This window comes from Cupressus sempervirens, chromosome 9 (genome assembly GCF_028749045.1).
Source record: "Cupressus sempervirens isolate cs-2001-9-10 chromosome 9, ASM2874904v1, whole genome shotgun sequence".
NCBI classification, from domain to species: domain Eukaryota; kingdom Viridiplantae; phylum Streptophyta; class Pinopsida; order Cupressales; family Cupressaceae; genus Cupressus; species Cupressus sempervirens.
Genome location: NC_143126.1, coordinates 791900920 through 791913157, shown reverse-complemented (window position 1 = coordinate 791913157; position 12238 = coordinate 791900920). Strand labels below are relative to the sequence as shown.

Below are 12238 nucleotides of genomic sequence, written 5' to 3'. Positions count from 1 at the left end.
CCCAAAGCCATTATATCCTAGCCTAAAAGCTCCTGCAATAAATGCAGTGTGACAAGTGGAGACTATAGAAGGAAAGCTCAGATGAAGAGTTGTATGCAAGAAAATGGAAAGTTCACATGAAGCAAGAAACCCTAGCAAAGAAAAAAACTCAACCTCGCTCCTTTTTAATGTTATTGTTACCCAAAAAAAATATTACTTTCATAGTTAATCACATGCTTGGTTAACCCACTATCTATCTAGGGCCATTAACAACCTTAGAGCCTAGGGAAAAGACTCAGCTAACTCCACAAATATTTCACATGAATAAGAAATTAATTCCCAAGACATGTTCTCTTTCCCGATAAGCATGCAAGATGGGTATGCATGGTATCTTGGGAGGAATGAGTGGGGAGGAGGTATGAAAGTAGTGTTGGGTGAGGGCCCCACCAAACTCATGGGAGATACCAAATAGGGTTGATAAAAAAAAGTCTTCCCTTTTATTTTTAGGTTTGAATTTACATGGGTCTGCATGGATTTAGGGAGAGGGGAGGATGAGGGCAATGGCTACCCAGCCAATAATTTTGATATGGCTAGATGCCATGCTATCGAAGCCCATGCCATACAAATCTCATGACATGACTATTGTATTTGATAGAATAAAAATGGTTGTATTTCATGTAATTCAATATAGGATTGTATATATGCAATACTTTATACTTACTCCACATAAATCAATTACTCAAATTGGATTATTGTAGAGTTTAAAAGCAATATTACAAAATTTTTAAAAAGAAATATTATCTATCAATAAATTAGTTTTCTTTGCTTTAAATTAAAATTAAAAATTTCATATGTTTAAATATTAAATATTAAATATTTATTATTCTTTTAAATTATAATAATAATTACATACTATAAGCTAATATATAATTTACAATATTTGTTATTATTAATTTATATAACAAATTTTTATTTTTTTTTTTGGAATAGTCAAACTATAGATGAAATGGTATTGTTTTCTAACTATACATACCATTCCCTATGATTTTTTCTTCCTATCTGTTCCTACATTGCACTATTTCTTGAATTATTTTGAAATTCCTATACTTGATAAAGATCCCCTGACTAGTTAGTGAGTTCTTTGTAATATATAATGTTGACTCTCTCTAGCATAATACTGCTTTCAAATTGTCATTGGGGATTAGACAAGTTCTCCAACATGGTTGTGAAAATATAGGCTCTATATGAGATCTAGAAAATGTCAAAGATACACCCTTAATGTCATCTCTAACGAGCATGATTCATATTTGAAATCCTCATACTCTAATTACAATTCCCTGATAAAAAATTTAATTTTTGACAATCTGAAAGTACTATAATATAAAAGAATAAGATTAAAAATTAAATAAAAAGCTGATTTTAATATTAAATTGAAATCCTCATACTCTGATTGCAATTCCTTGATAACAAATTTAATTTTTGAAAATTTGAAAGTACTATAATATAAAATAATAAGATTAACAATTAAATAAAAATCTAATTTTAACGTTAAATTTTAAAATGAATTGAAATTGTTCATTATATAATTATTTTTATTTTTTTGCAAATTTAAAATAACAATGGAAAGCAAAAGCAAAATAATTCTATGCATGGGGTCAGAACAATGCAAAATAATAGTAGAATGAAGGCGACGTGAGAGGAGAGTAACTACCTCGTGCTAGGAAGAAAACATCCTGCCAAATTATGTGGCATGCCAAAAATTGAACTTGCTTCCAATGATGTTATGGAAAGATCCCAGATGTGGGCCTAACTGGCTGACAAATTTCCTCCAACTACTTGGCTTATGTGTGGGGACTTTAATATGGTTGAAGTGGCCTCTAACAAAGATGGCATTCTACCTTTTCACTAGACAACTGGGGAAAGAAAAGCCTAGTATTACATGCACAATAAATTGGGCCTTTTTGATCCCAATACCAACTATCACTAGGATAGTGGGGTTTGGCACACTTGGTCAAACTTTCAAGCTAGCTCTGACCGCATATTAAAATGTCTTGATCATGCTATGATCACTATGCAATATTTTTTCTCTTTTTCTAAGGATTGATATTTTCCTATTAGTCTCTTACCAGATGTGATGTTATCTAACCACTATCCCATTTATTTTGTCATTTCTTGGCAAACAGTTGTCCCAAAGGTGGCCAAGTCTTAGTTCTTCCTCAACACATCTGTGTTGATGCATGCTTCAACCATTTTCACATCCTATGTGTTTGGAACTTTGAACCATGTCTGCATTCTCAAAGGGGATGGATTCAATGGTGGAATGATGCCATTACTAGAGCTACTTGTTTCTTACTCATTTATGGGTGACAATTAGCTATGTTTTGTAAATGGTCATATGAAGCCAGCACACTTTCCCTCAAAATAGCCTTTGAGGCCCTCACCCTCAATCCTTTTGATGTGGACTTGCAAATTCAGCTTGCCAAGCTTTTCTATGACAAACAAATTGCTAATAATTATGCTATGTGGGGAGCGCAAATCAAAGCCTATCTCCACTGGTTGGAGGTTGGCGACAAAGCCTTGAAGGAGTTTTTTTAGGCTCTTCATGCCCATCATACCAATGTTGTTATTAAAAAAATCAAACAAGAAAATGTTGTTCTATCTAGTCTTCCCACCATCCTACAAGCATTTTTTCATCACTATGAGAATGTGTTTTCTTCACAAGGAAATTTGGTTGCTTAGGAGGAAGCTCTTAGAGAGTATATTTTTGTTACTCCAAACCATCTAGCAGCTAAGAAAAATGCTTTCTATGAGCAACTACTTTCCCTCTAAGACCTTAAAGAGGTGGTCTACTCCATGGCAGATGACAAGTCCCCTGGGTGTGATGGGTTTCCTTGTGAATTCAACAAACACCTTTGGGAGCATATAGGTCCTAATCTATACAAAGTTTATCTTGAAGCCTATCACTCTAAAATCTTAGGAGCCATTATTGTTAGAAGTTGTAATCTTTCCTTGGTTTGTTTATAAACCAAGGTTAGACCTCCTTTCTTTATTGTTATAATATATTAGGATATAAGCCAAGGTATCCTAATATATTTCTTTTTTGTCCTTTTCCCACTACATCTTATTTTGTCCTCTAGTGGAATATGTGAGGACAAATATATATTCTAATTTGTAATTTACATTATTCCTCCTTAAGAGGAATCTCACACTTGGCCTCACACACTTATGAATGGTGGCATTCATAGACATGGGAGTTACATTCTAACTCCTCTCTCTCATCTCTATTTAAGAGATGACCCTTCTCTCTCATTTCTAATGAGGTTTTCTCCTCTTCTCAATTATTGTATGAGCGATTGCTCTCTTTCTCTCTCTCTTCCTTCTTAGGCTTTTCATGCCTCATTCATAATGTCACAAGGGGTTTTCTTTTCTTTCCCCTTTCCAAATATCTTGTCTCATGGTGTTGGATCTTGAAGCTTTCTCTCTCCTATCTTATAGTAATATCTTTTCATGCATTAACTCTCTTAGATTCTTTCCTGGTATTGCTTATTTACATATTTCTTTTTCCATTTCTAACATGGTATCATAGCAGTTTAATCTTTGTTTTGAGTGTTTGCATGAAGGTACCATTCGAAGGAGACTCATGAGAGAGATTTCACTAATTATTTTTTTAATCTTCTTAAGTTGGAAGAAATTGAAGTTTCTTTTGATTTGGCTGGTTTACCACCAAACCTGATTAACTTCTATTTGCTCTAATTTGTGCAGGTTACTTCTTATTTTCTATTAGTTTTCATCTAACCCTCTTTGAAAGACTTGTTCTATTTTTTCTGCAGTATCATTTTATTACATTAGTTTTTTATTTGAAATGTTCAAAATATATATATGCTAGTTTTTGATGAGTTACAACCTTTCATAACTAATCAATGTTCAGATTTTTTTCACTAGAACAAGGATTTAGAATTTAGGGTACCGTCTCGATAGGGTATGAGTTTTAGAAATTAATCTTTTATAATATTGAGGAAAGTAATCCACGATGGTGCCCGCACTTCCAAATCTTGTGACCTGCCAGAGGGTTTTCTTTGCATTCTACTGCTGCCCATAACGCTCTCTGACACGGCATGCTTGGCAAGCTCGCCGAGAAGGGTTAATTTAACCGCAGACTGCACCTCACAAAATGAGAGAGTGTTCCTTTTGGAGTATTTGCCCAGCTTTGAAGATTCTCCATCCAATTTCTCAAAAATACCATTCATGAAGGAATTCATGATGGACATGGCCTTCCTGGAGATGCCGATCTCAGGATGAACCTGCTTTAGCACCTTGAAATGTAGATCTTGTAGCTCTCCACGCTCTTCTTCTTCCTCTTATTCTTATCCCCTGCAGGCTTAGGGCCCCTTTTTTCACCCTTTGGAGGATCCTTCTCCTTGGGCTTCTTCTCTACAACAGTGGTGGGAGTCTTCTCCCCCATGATTTTCCTCTCGTCTGCCTTCTTCTCAATGGGCTTCTTCTTTGCCTTGGGTGCCATTTGCCCACCATAGTTGCAGATCTGCCATGCCTGCACCTACACCATTGCATGAGCTATGCTGACAGAGGAGCCTTTCTTCCATTAGAAGCACAGCTCGAGAGCTGAGGAAATTACCATCTTTTGCCCTTGCCATGCATCTTTCCAACCTCCACCCTTTCATCGCTGCCCAGGACCTATCTGTTCTTTGCACCAGCCGTGCCATTTTGTTACACCCCCGCTCAACTCCCCCTGGCCGTGGCTCTCACGTGAAGCCAGTCTAGGATTCCTTCGTCAAGCCAGCTTCCTTGATAGAAACACTCAATGCATGCACGTTCATTTCACATCACATAGCATTGAGCTAACCCTAACGGACAGTGGCTACCAAGCCCAAGAATGGGTTCGTCAGTGGACAGGAAAAATTGCACTATGGAGAACGAACCCACACCCAGCCCAACATGGCCATTGCTATTAGAGGAGCCTTGATTTTGGCCAAGCTTTCTGTGATTCCAAGAGTCGCTCAGTTGGAAAATCTGTCATCTGTTGTGCCACAGCTAGAGGTAACATTTTCTTTTCATGCAAGATTCTTTTTCTTTTTTTGAGCTCTTGACAGATGCATCATTTGCTTTTATCATTGCCTTTTGTCAACCTAATTCTGGCATATTTTCATTCATTGTTAGATAGCTCAAACACAAGTTCAATATTTTACTTCAAATCTCTCTTTCTCCTTTATTGCATTTTTTTTTATAAGTTTAAACTAATTAAATCTCTTCCATTGAAAAGAATCTAAAATTACATGGTTTTAAGTAAAAAAAGGAGAAGTTAAGGATAATTTTTTTTTACAGAAGTTCTTAGTATTAAATATTAAAACTAATTAAAGTTTTATTTTTTTTTACATAAAAAGTTAAGAGTTTTTATGTTTTTTTAAATAAATAAATAAATAAATATCCTCTTTTATAATTCCTTTTTTTCCATAATCTAGGAGGATTATTGTCTTTGATGGTGAGCCCATCCTTAATATCTTCTCACTTGTGTTCACCTTGCATGGAGATTTTAACTAATAACTTATGTTTATTGCTCTTCCAAATACTTCTTATTTATCTCAATTTATTCAGGTTTATGAGTATCTTACACTATTGCCTTCATTATTTAATGATTTGAGTTAATTGATCTATCTGCACATGGTTGCAGTTTTATGCTTTTATAGCATTGTTCCATGCCCATGTTGACACTTTATGGTTTTATACCATTGATTTATATGATATTTTTTGTAAGTTGCATCGGGAGCCAATTTATCAAGGTTAACTATGGTGGACCCGATAGTTTTAAACTGACTCATAGTTGCCTTATCTGGCCCATGGAGTATCCCTCCAACCTATAATTAATGTGCACTTACTTCAATGGAGTTTCCCTCCATTTGTTCCACTTTATTCCTCAATGCAAGGATGATATTTTATGGGGATTTCTCATTTCAATCTCTTTATCTCCTTGGTGTATGCTCCTAGTTTTGATTTAGTCATGGTATGACTTCCTACACTTTGCTCATTTTTGAGTGTATAGGTGACGAGGCTACCATATCTTGGAGCACTCCTATATTGGAGACTTTATTTGAGAAAGTTGTTTTGACCCATGTTGATCTTTTTCCTCATGGCAATGATGTTGCTTGTCCATGATGGATTTCTTATTTGTAGGCAATATGTTGTTACTCCTCATAAACCCTTCCTTTGGTCCACTTCAGCTATAATTCTTGAAAAAGTGTAACTTGAATTATTTGGTGCTTGAGGCACATGTTCTACTTATTTATTATTGTCTCTCTTATATTTCTTTGATAAATATACAATGTGATAATGTTTTGCATACTTTATTGCCTAGATCGTGGGTCATGTAGGTGATGGAGTTGCGACCCATTCACTTGTAGTGGGATGACTCATTAATGGACTATCTATATCCATGTGATTGACGCAATGTTGATGCAGGTTTCATTAGTTGGCCTTGTCTATGGTCATTTGTACATTACTATAATATACTTTTCATAAGAGCATTGATCAAGCTGTTTACTAAATTTTTCCTTGTTGACAATTTTTTGAGCATATAATTTATCTTGATATCATGTTAACTCCTTTGCATGTTGGTGAACACATTCATTTATTCTCATCTCTCTTAGTTCCTCGTTGATTAAAGTATTATAACTTTTTTTACTAACTTGTACATTCAATGTAATTCTACTTGTGGATAGTTGTCGCGTTATTTGTTCTCTATTTTTTTCAGGTGATCCATCAAGGAACCTTTTTCGATTTTTCACATATGAAGATGTGTCTATGCTTCCACTTGATCACATTCAAAGGACTCTTGTACTTCTCTTGGATCTGCAAATGTACCATATGGCTTGAAGATAATCAAATTACTTCTTATTGAAGATTAAGTTATAGATTTTTGTAAATTATGGGTTTAATACCCTTTGATGTAATTACCCCAAGTAAAGATTAAAGGGGGGTGTTAGAAGTTGTAATCTTTCCTTGGTGTGTTTATAAACCAAGGTTAGACCTCCTTTCTTTATTATTATAATATATTAGGATACAAGCCAAGGTATTGTAATATATTTCTTTTTTGTCCTTTTTCCACTACATCTTATTTTGTCCTGTAGTGGAATATGTGAGGACAAATATATATTGTAATTTGTAATTTAGATTATTCCTCCTTAAGAGGAATCTCACAGTTGGCCTCACACACTTATGAATGGTAGCATTCATAGACATGGGAGTTACATTCTAACGTCTCTCTCTCTCATCTCTATTTAAGAGATGACCCTTCTCTCTCATTTCTAATGAGGTTTTCTCCTCTTCTCAATTATTATATGAGCAATTGCTCTCTTTCTCTCTCTCTTCCTTCTTAGGCTTTTCATGCCTCATTCATAATGTCACAAGGGGTTTTCTTTGCTTTCCCCTTTCCAAATATCTTGTCTCATGGTGTTGGATCTTGAAGCTTTCTCTCTCCTATCTTATGGTAATATCTTTGCATGCATTAACTCTCTTAGATTCTTTCCTGGTATTGCTTATTTACATATTTCTTTTTCCATTTCTAACAATTATAAATAAAGAAAATATCAAATTCATACCTAAAGATGGTGATCCAAAGGATATATGCAATTGGAGACCCATTAACCTTCTGAATGTGTCATATAAGATCATTGCCAAGGCACTCTCTCTGAAAATTAGGTACATGTTGCCCTTAATTGTGTGACCAGAGAAAACTGGATTCATCAAGTCTAGATATATTCTTGACAACATCATTGTTGTCTGGGAGGGAATGGAATGGGCTTGCAAGTCCAATCATGAGGCCATCTTTTTAAAGATAGATTTTGCTAAAGCCTATGATTGCATTGAATGGTCCTTCATCTTGGCTATGCTCTAGGCTCTGGGTTTTGGCCCCAACTTCCTCCAATCCATGGAGATGCTCTTTGGGGATGGTAATGCTTGCATTGTCATCAAAAATTCACAATCTAAGGTTTTTGGACTTTTTCGTTCCATCAGACAAGGTTGTTCGCTAGCTCGTATGTTTTATGTCCTTGCTACAGAAGGTTTTAGATATTTACTTCCACATTCTATGTCCTCAGGATTGGTTCATGGGATTTCCTTTCCTGAATCATCCTCCCAATTAGTCAATGGAAACTTTGTAGATGATTCTTTTCTTACTCTTTTAGAGGATGAAGAAAACATAAATAATGCTTTAAGTTGCCTGGACACCTTTTGTCAAGCTTCTAGTTCTGTCATTCAATGGCATAAAATTCTCTGTTTCTGCCAGTCCTTTTTGTTAGCTCCACCTTGGCTCAGCCAATTTGAGTGGAAATGGGTTGCTCATGGAGAAATCTTCCAATTTCTTGGCATTCCTTTTGCATTATAGGCATTGCCCATGGAACTTTGGAATGTTGTGCTTGCTAAGATTAGCAAAAATCTCAACTACTGGATCACAAAGCCGCTCTCCCTCAGAGGAAAGTTCCAAATTTTCTCTAAGATTCTTGTGGCCACTCATGTGTATTACTCCTCCTATTGGGCTCCATCCAAAGCTTCTTAGATGAAGCTAAAAATATTGCTCAGGGATTTTCTCTAGGCCTCTGGTTTTGATCACCATGGCTTTCACAAAGTGGCCTAGGATTTATGTTGTCTCCCAAAAGAGTCTGGTGGTCTTGGCTTGTTTTCCACTTGGAGACTAGGCCTTGCTCTTTGTGCAAAATGAATTATTAGGGATCTCTCAAGATATGAAGCTTGGAAGATTCTGGTTTGGCACTACATTTCTTCTGGCTTCCCTATCAACAGGCCTACTTGGAAGGGGATTAGTTTCCAAACCCTTCTCATTATGTGTGAGCCCAATGTCATTTAGGGCTCCTTCATCATCAAGAGCATTTGGAAAGCTTGGGAGGCTATTAATCTCTGGCTTTGATGAGTTGGATATGAATTCTACAATGGCCTCTCCTTGAATTAGCATAACATATGGTGATCTCCCCTATTTTCCATTTAGGGTACTCCATTCGCCAAGACTCAAGGGGCCAGTGCTCTATGTTTTTTCAAACATGGCATTAGAACTCCTAAGGACCTATTTTCATGGGTCACCATAAGTTTTAGGACTTGGCAAGATATGCATGTATAGTACTGCCTTGTCCATTCAGACTGATAGACTTTTGACCTTCTGCATTATTTGATAGATGGCTTTCACCTCATCTTCCCATGGTGGATATGCTAAACCATAGATGGCATTTGCAATCTTCTCTTTCTCAATGGAGAAAATGCTTTGACATCATATGGAATTCTATAACTGAACCCAAGATTGCGCATTTTTCCTTGTGCCTAGACTTCCAAGGTCTTCCACTAGGGCCTCGGCTCAAATACATTGGGGTTCCTGACCCTAGATACCACTTTTGTGGACAACTAGAGTCTTTCTTGCATACTTTTTGGTTCTGCAAGTGTGCTCAGAATTATTGGCATTGGATTCATGATTTTTTCAAACCATTTAGACTTGAGTCTTTCTCTTGGCATATGATTTTACTAGGTGAATCTCCCAGATTTACTTAGAAGTTCACCCAGATTTAGCATACCTTTAGGTTGGAGATCCTATTTTCTCTATGGAATGATAGGAATTTTTTTCTTTTCACACATAGTTTTTTGGATGTTAACATTGCTATGTATACTAAGGCATGCATTGTAATAATGTAATTATGAAGATTCAAGTGTAAGCTAATAAAGTTGCACTCAAAGTTGGTCACTTGCAGGAGCTGCTCAATCACTGGGGCAATGCTCCTTGTATTGTTGCTAGAATTCCTCTTGATGCCTCAACAAACACCTCGATGCCCCATGGCTAGTGTTCTTGGTGCCACTCCTCTAGCCACCACTTGCACACCCTGCACTCCTAGGCTTTGCGCCACCACTCTCCTAGTGGTGGTGATGGTGGATGGAGGCATCACTTAGCTTCCCCACCCTATGGTGGTACTGGTTGGTCCTCTGCTCCTCCTCCTGGTTCTCATCATGTGCACTCTAGGAAGTGGCCTCGCCTAGACCTGGGGATTTCTCGTCCACGGTTAGAGGTTAAAGATGCAGAGGTTACCACTATTGTTGCTACTATAAATAATGGATGGACTATTCCCAGCCTACCCCTCAATCCTAAACATTATTGGGGTTTTCAAGATAAAGATGATCCACCACCCTTGGCTTGAACTACTTTGGTAGCCTGAGGTTTCCTTATATGTTTTTTTGATGAATAGTTTCTTATTTCGATTGTGGCCATGTTTTTAGTCTAGCTTCATCCATGTGAACTCTTTTGTGGGGTGATCTTGTATCCCTGACCTCTTTTTTGTGAATTGTAAACTGAGTATATTTTATTAATAGAAAATATCACTATTCATCAAAAAAAAAAACAATAGGAAAAAGTTGCTATTTAATTTATAAAATGAGTATAGTAAATTGGTAATATAAAATACATTATCTCATAATGATATAAATGTAATTTATTATTAAATATAAATCTTAATTTTTAATCTTATTATCATATACATTTTTTTGTTGAAGTTGGTGAAATATTAGCCCTACAGCTCCAAAGAATCACCTACATACAAACACCTATCACAGAAGAGAAAAGCAAAAAGCTATAAAGGCAGAAATTGCTAGATCCATAGATATGACATTCTTGATGAGAAAAAAGATAAATTGCTATTATCAAAATAGAATTAATCTCAATGAATGTTTACAATGAGAGATTGTCCTTATAAAGGAGATTGAAATCCTAAAAAGGTCTAACCTAGGTTGCATAATAATAATTAATAAAGGAATTAATAATTATATGCCTAAAGTTTTTCTTAAGCCACTAGATTTAATTAGGAACTATCTAATTACTCTAGCAACCCACCCACCCCAACCCCCACCATCCATGCCCCCACCAAGATAAACTTAGGGAGTAGCTAAAAATCTAGAAACTACTATTGAAAGTAGACTTGGATCCTAGCAAACAAGGCCTAGTGAGGTACTCAAGCACAATCAAATCTCTTAAAAGAGGAGAAATAGATAAAACCACATGGGAAAAACCCTACCCCAAAAAAAATGGAAAACATGTTGAAAATAACTAGTGAAGGATTGAAGAAGCCTCCAAACTAGGGAATGTCCTAGAAGATAGGAACAAAAGATGATCATGAAGAACACCACTGAAGCATGTACAAGCTGCAAACCTCTATCAAAAGTAACTATTGATCTGAGGAACCTCCACTAAAATAGAACCTCACAAGGTAGAGAAGACTATAATCTACATCTAGTTAGGAGACACACCAAAACAAACAACTAAACTTGAAGATACAGATGGCATAAAACACCAAAGTCTGAAGAGTTGATCAATTGAACCAAGGAAACATGAGAAACAATAGAATAACCCCGCATGATCTACATATAATTATAAATAATATTATTCATAACATGAGGGATTGAGCATTAAAAAAACCTAAAAAATAATTATGCACATTAAAATATCATCACGTCAAATTCCATACATCACAAATTAAACATTGGAAGGGAGAAATAAACAAAAGAGAGTATGTAAAGAATGCTTACTTTTAATTGGCAGTTTAACTAATAATAATGATTAGGTGTTTGTAGTATGTTTATTGTGTTGTTTGGTTCAATAACCTAGGCTTGTCCTATGTTGCATGTTTGTGTATTTGACTTTCTCTGTTTAAGTTTAAATAGTTAAAATATAGATTTGGTTAATAAAATTAAATTATTATTTTTTTAATCATCAATGTTTATAAAATATATTAGTTTATTTTTTTTATTTTAAATGTAGTATATTTAAATTTAAAATTATTTGATATAATAATATACAAGGGAGAACTAAAATATATTAAGATCTAATAAAAAATAATTATTTATTTATATACAATATAATAAAAATAATTTGTGGTTTATAGTTCACGTAATGTAATAATATCAAATATAAATATTAAATCAAATGAAATATTTATAATATCAATTTAATATATATTATAAAATTTAATGAAAGATATAATTTAAAATAATATTACTATTAAAATATAATAATTACTAGTCTAATCTATATTAAATTGTTCTCACAAATGACAAACATGTCTAGTTTATATCAAATTAAAGAAAAAATATAAAACATAACTAAAAGAGTTTTTTACTTTTGAAATAATTTGATATTTTAAAAACATACATTTTTTAAATTAAAATAATAGTATTATTAAAAATAAATTTATATAATATATTGTAA

At 34.7% G+C, this 12238-nt stretch overlaps 1 pseudogene; it reads right to left on the bottom strand.

Annotated features, from left to right (window-relative positions):
• Window positions 1-3974: 3974 nt before the first annotated feature.
• On the bottom strand, window positions 3975-4498 carry LOC149541092 (histone H2B.4-like; annotated as a pseudogene).
• Between the last annotated feature and the right edge of the window lie 7740 nt (window positions 4499-12238).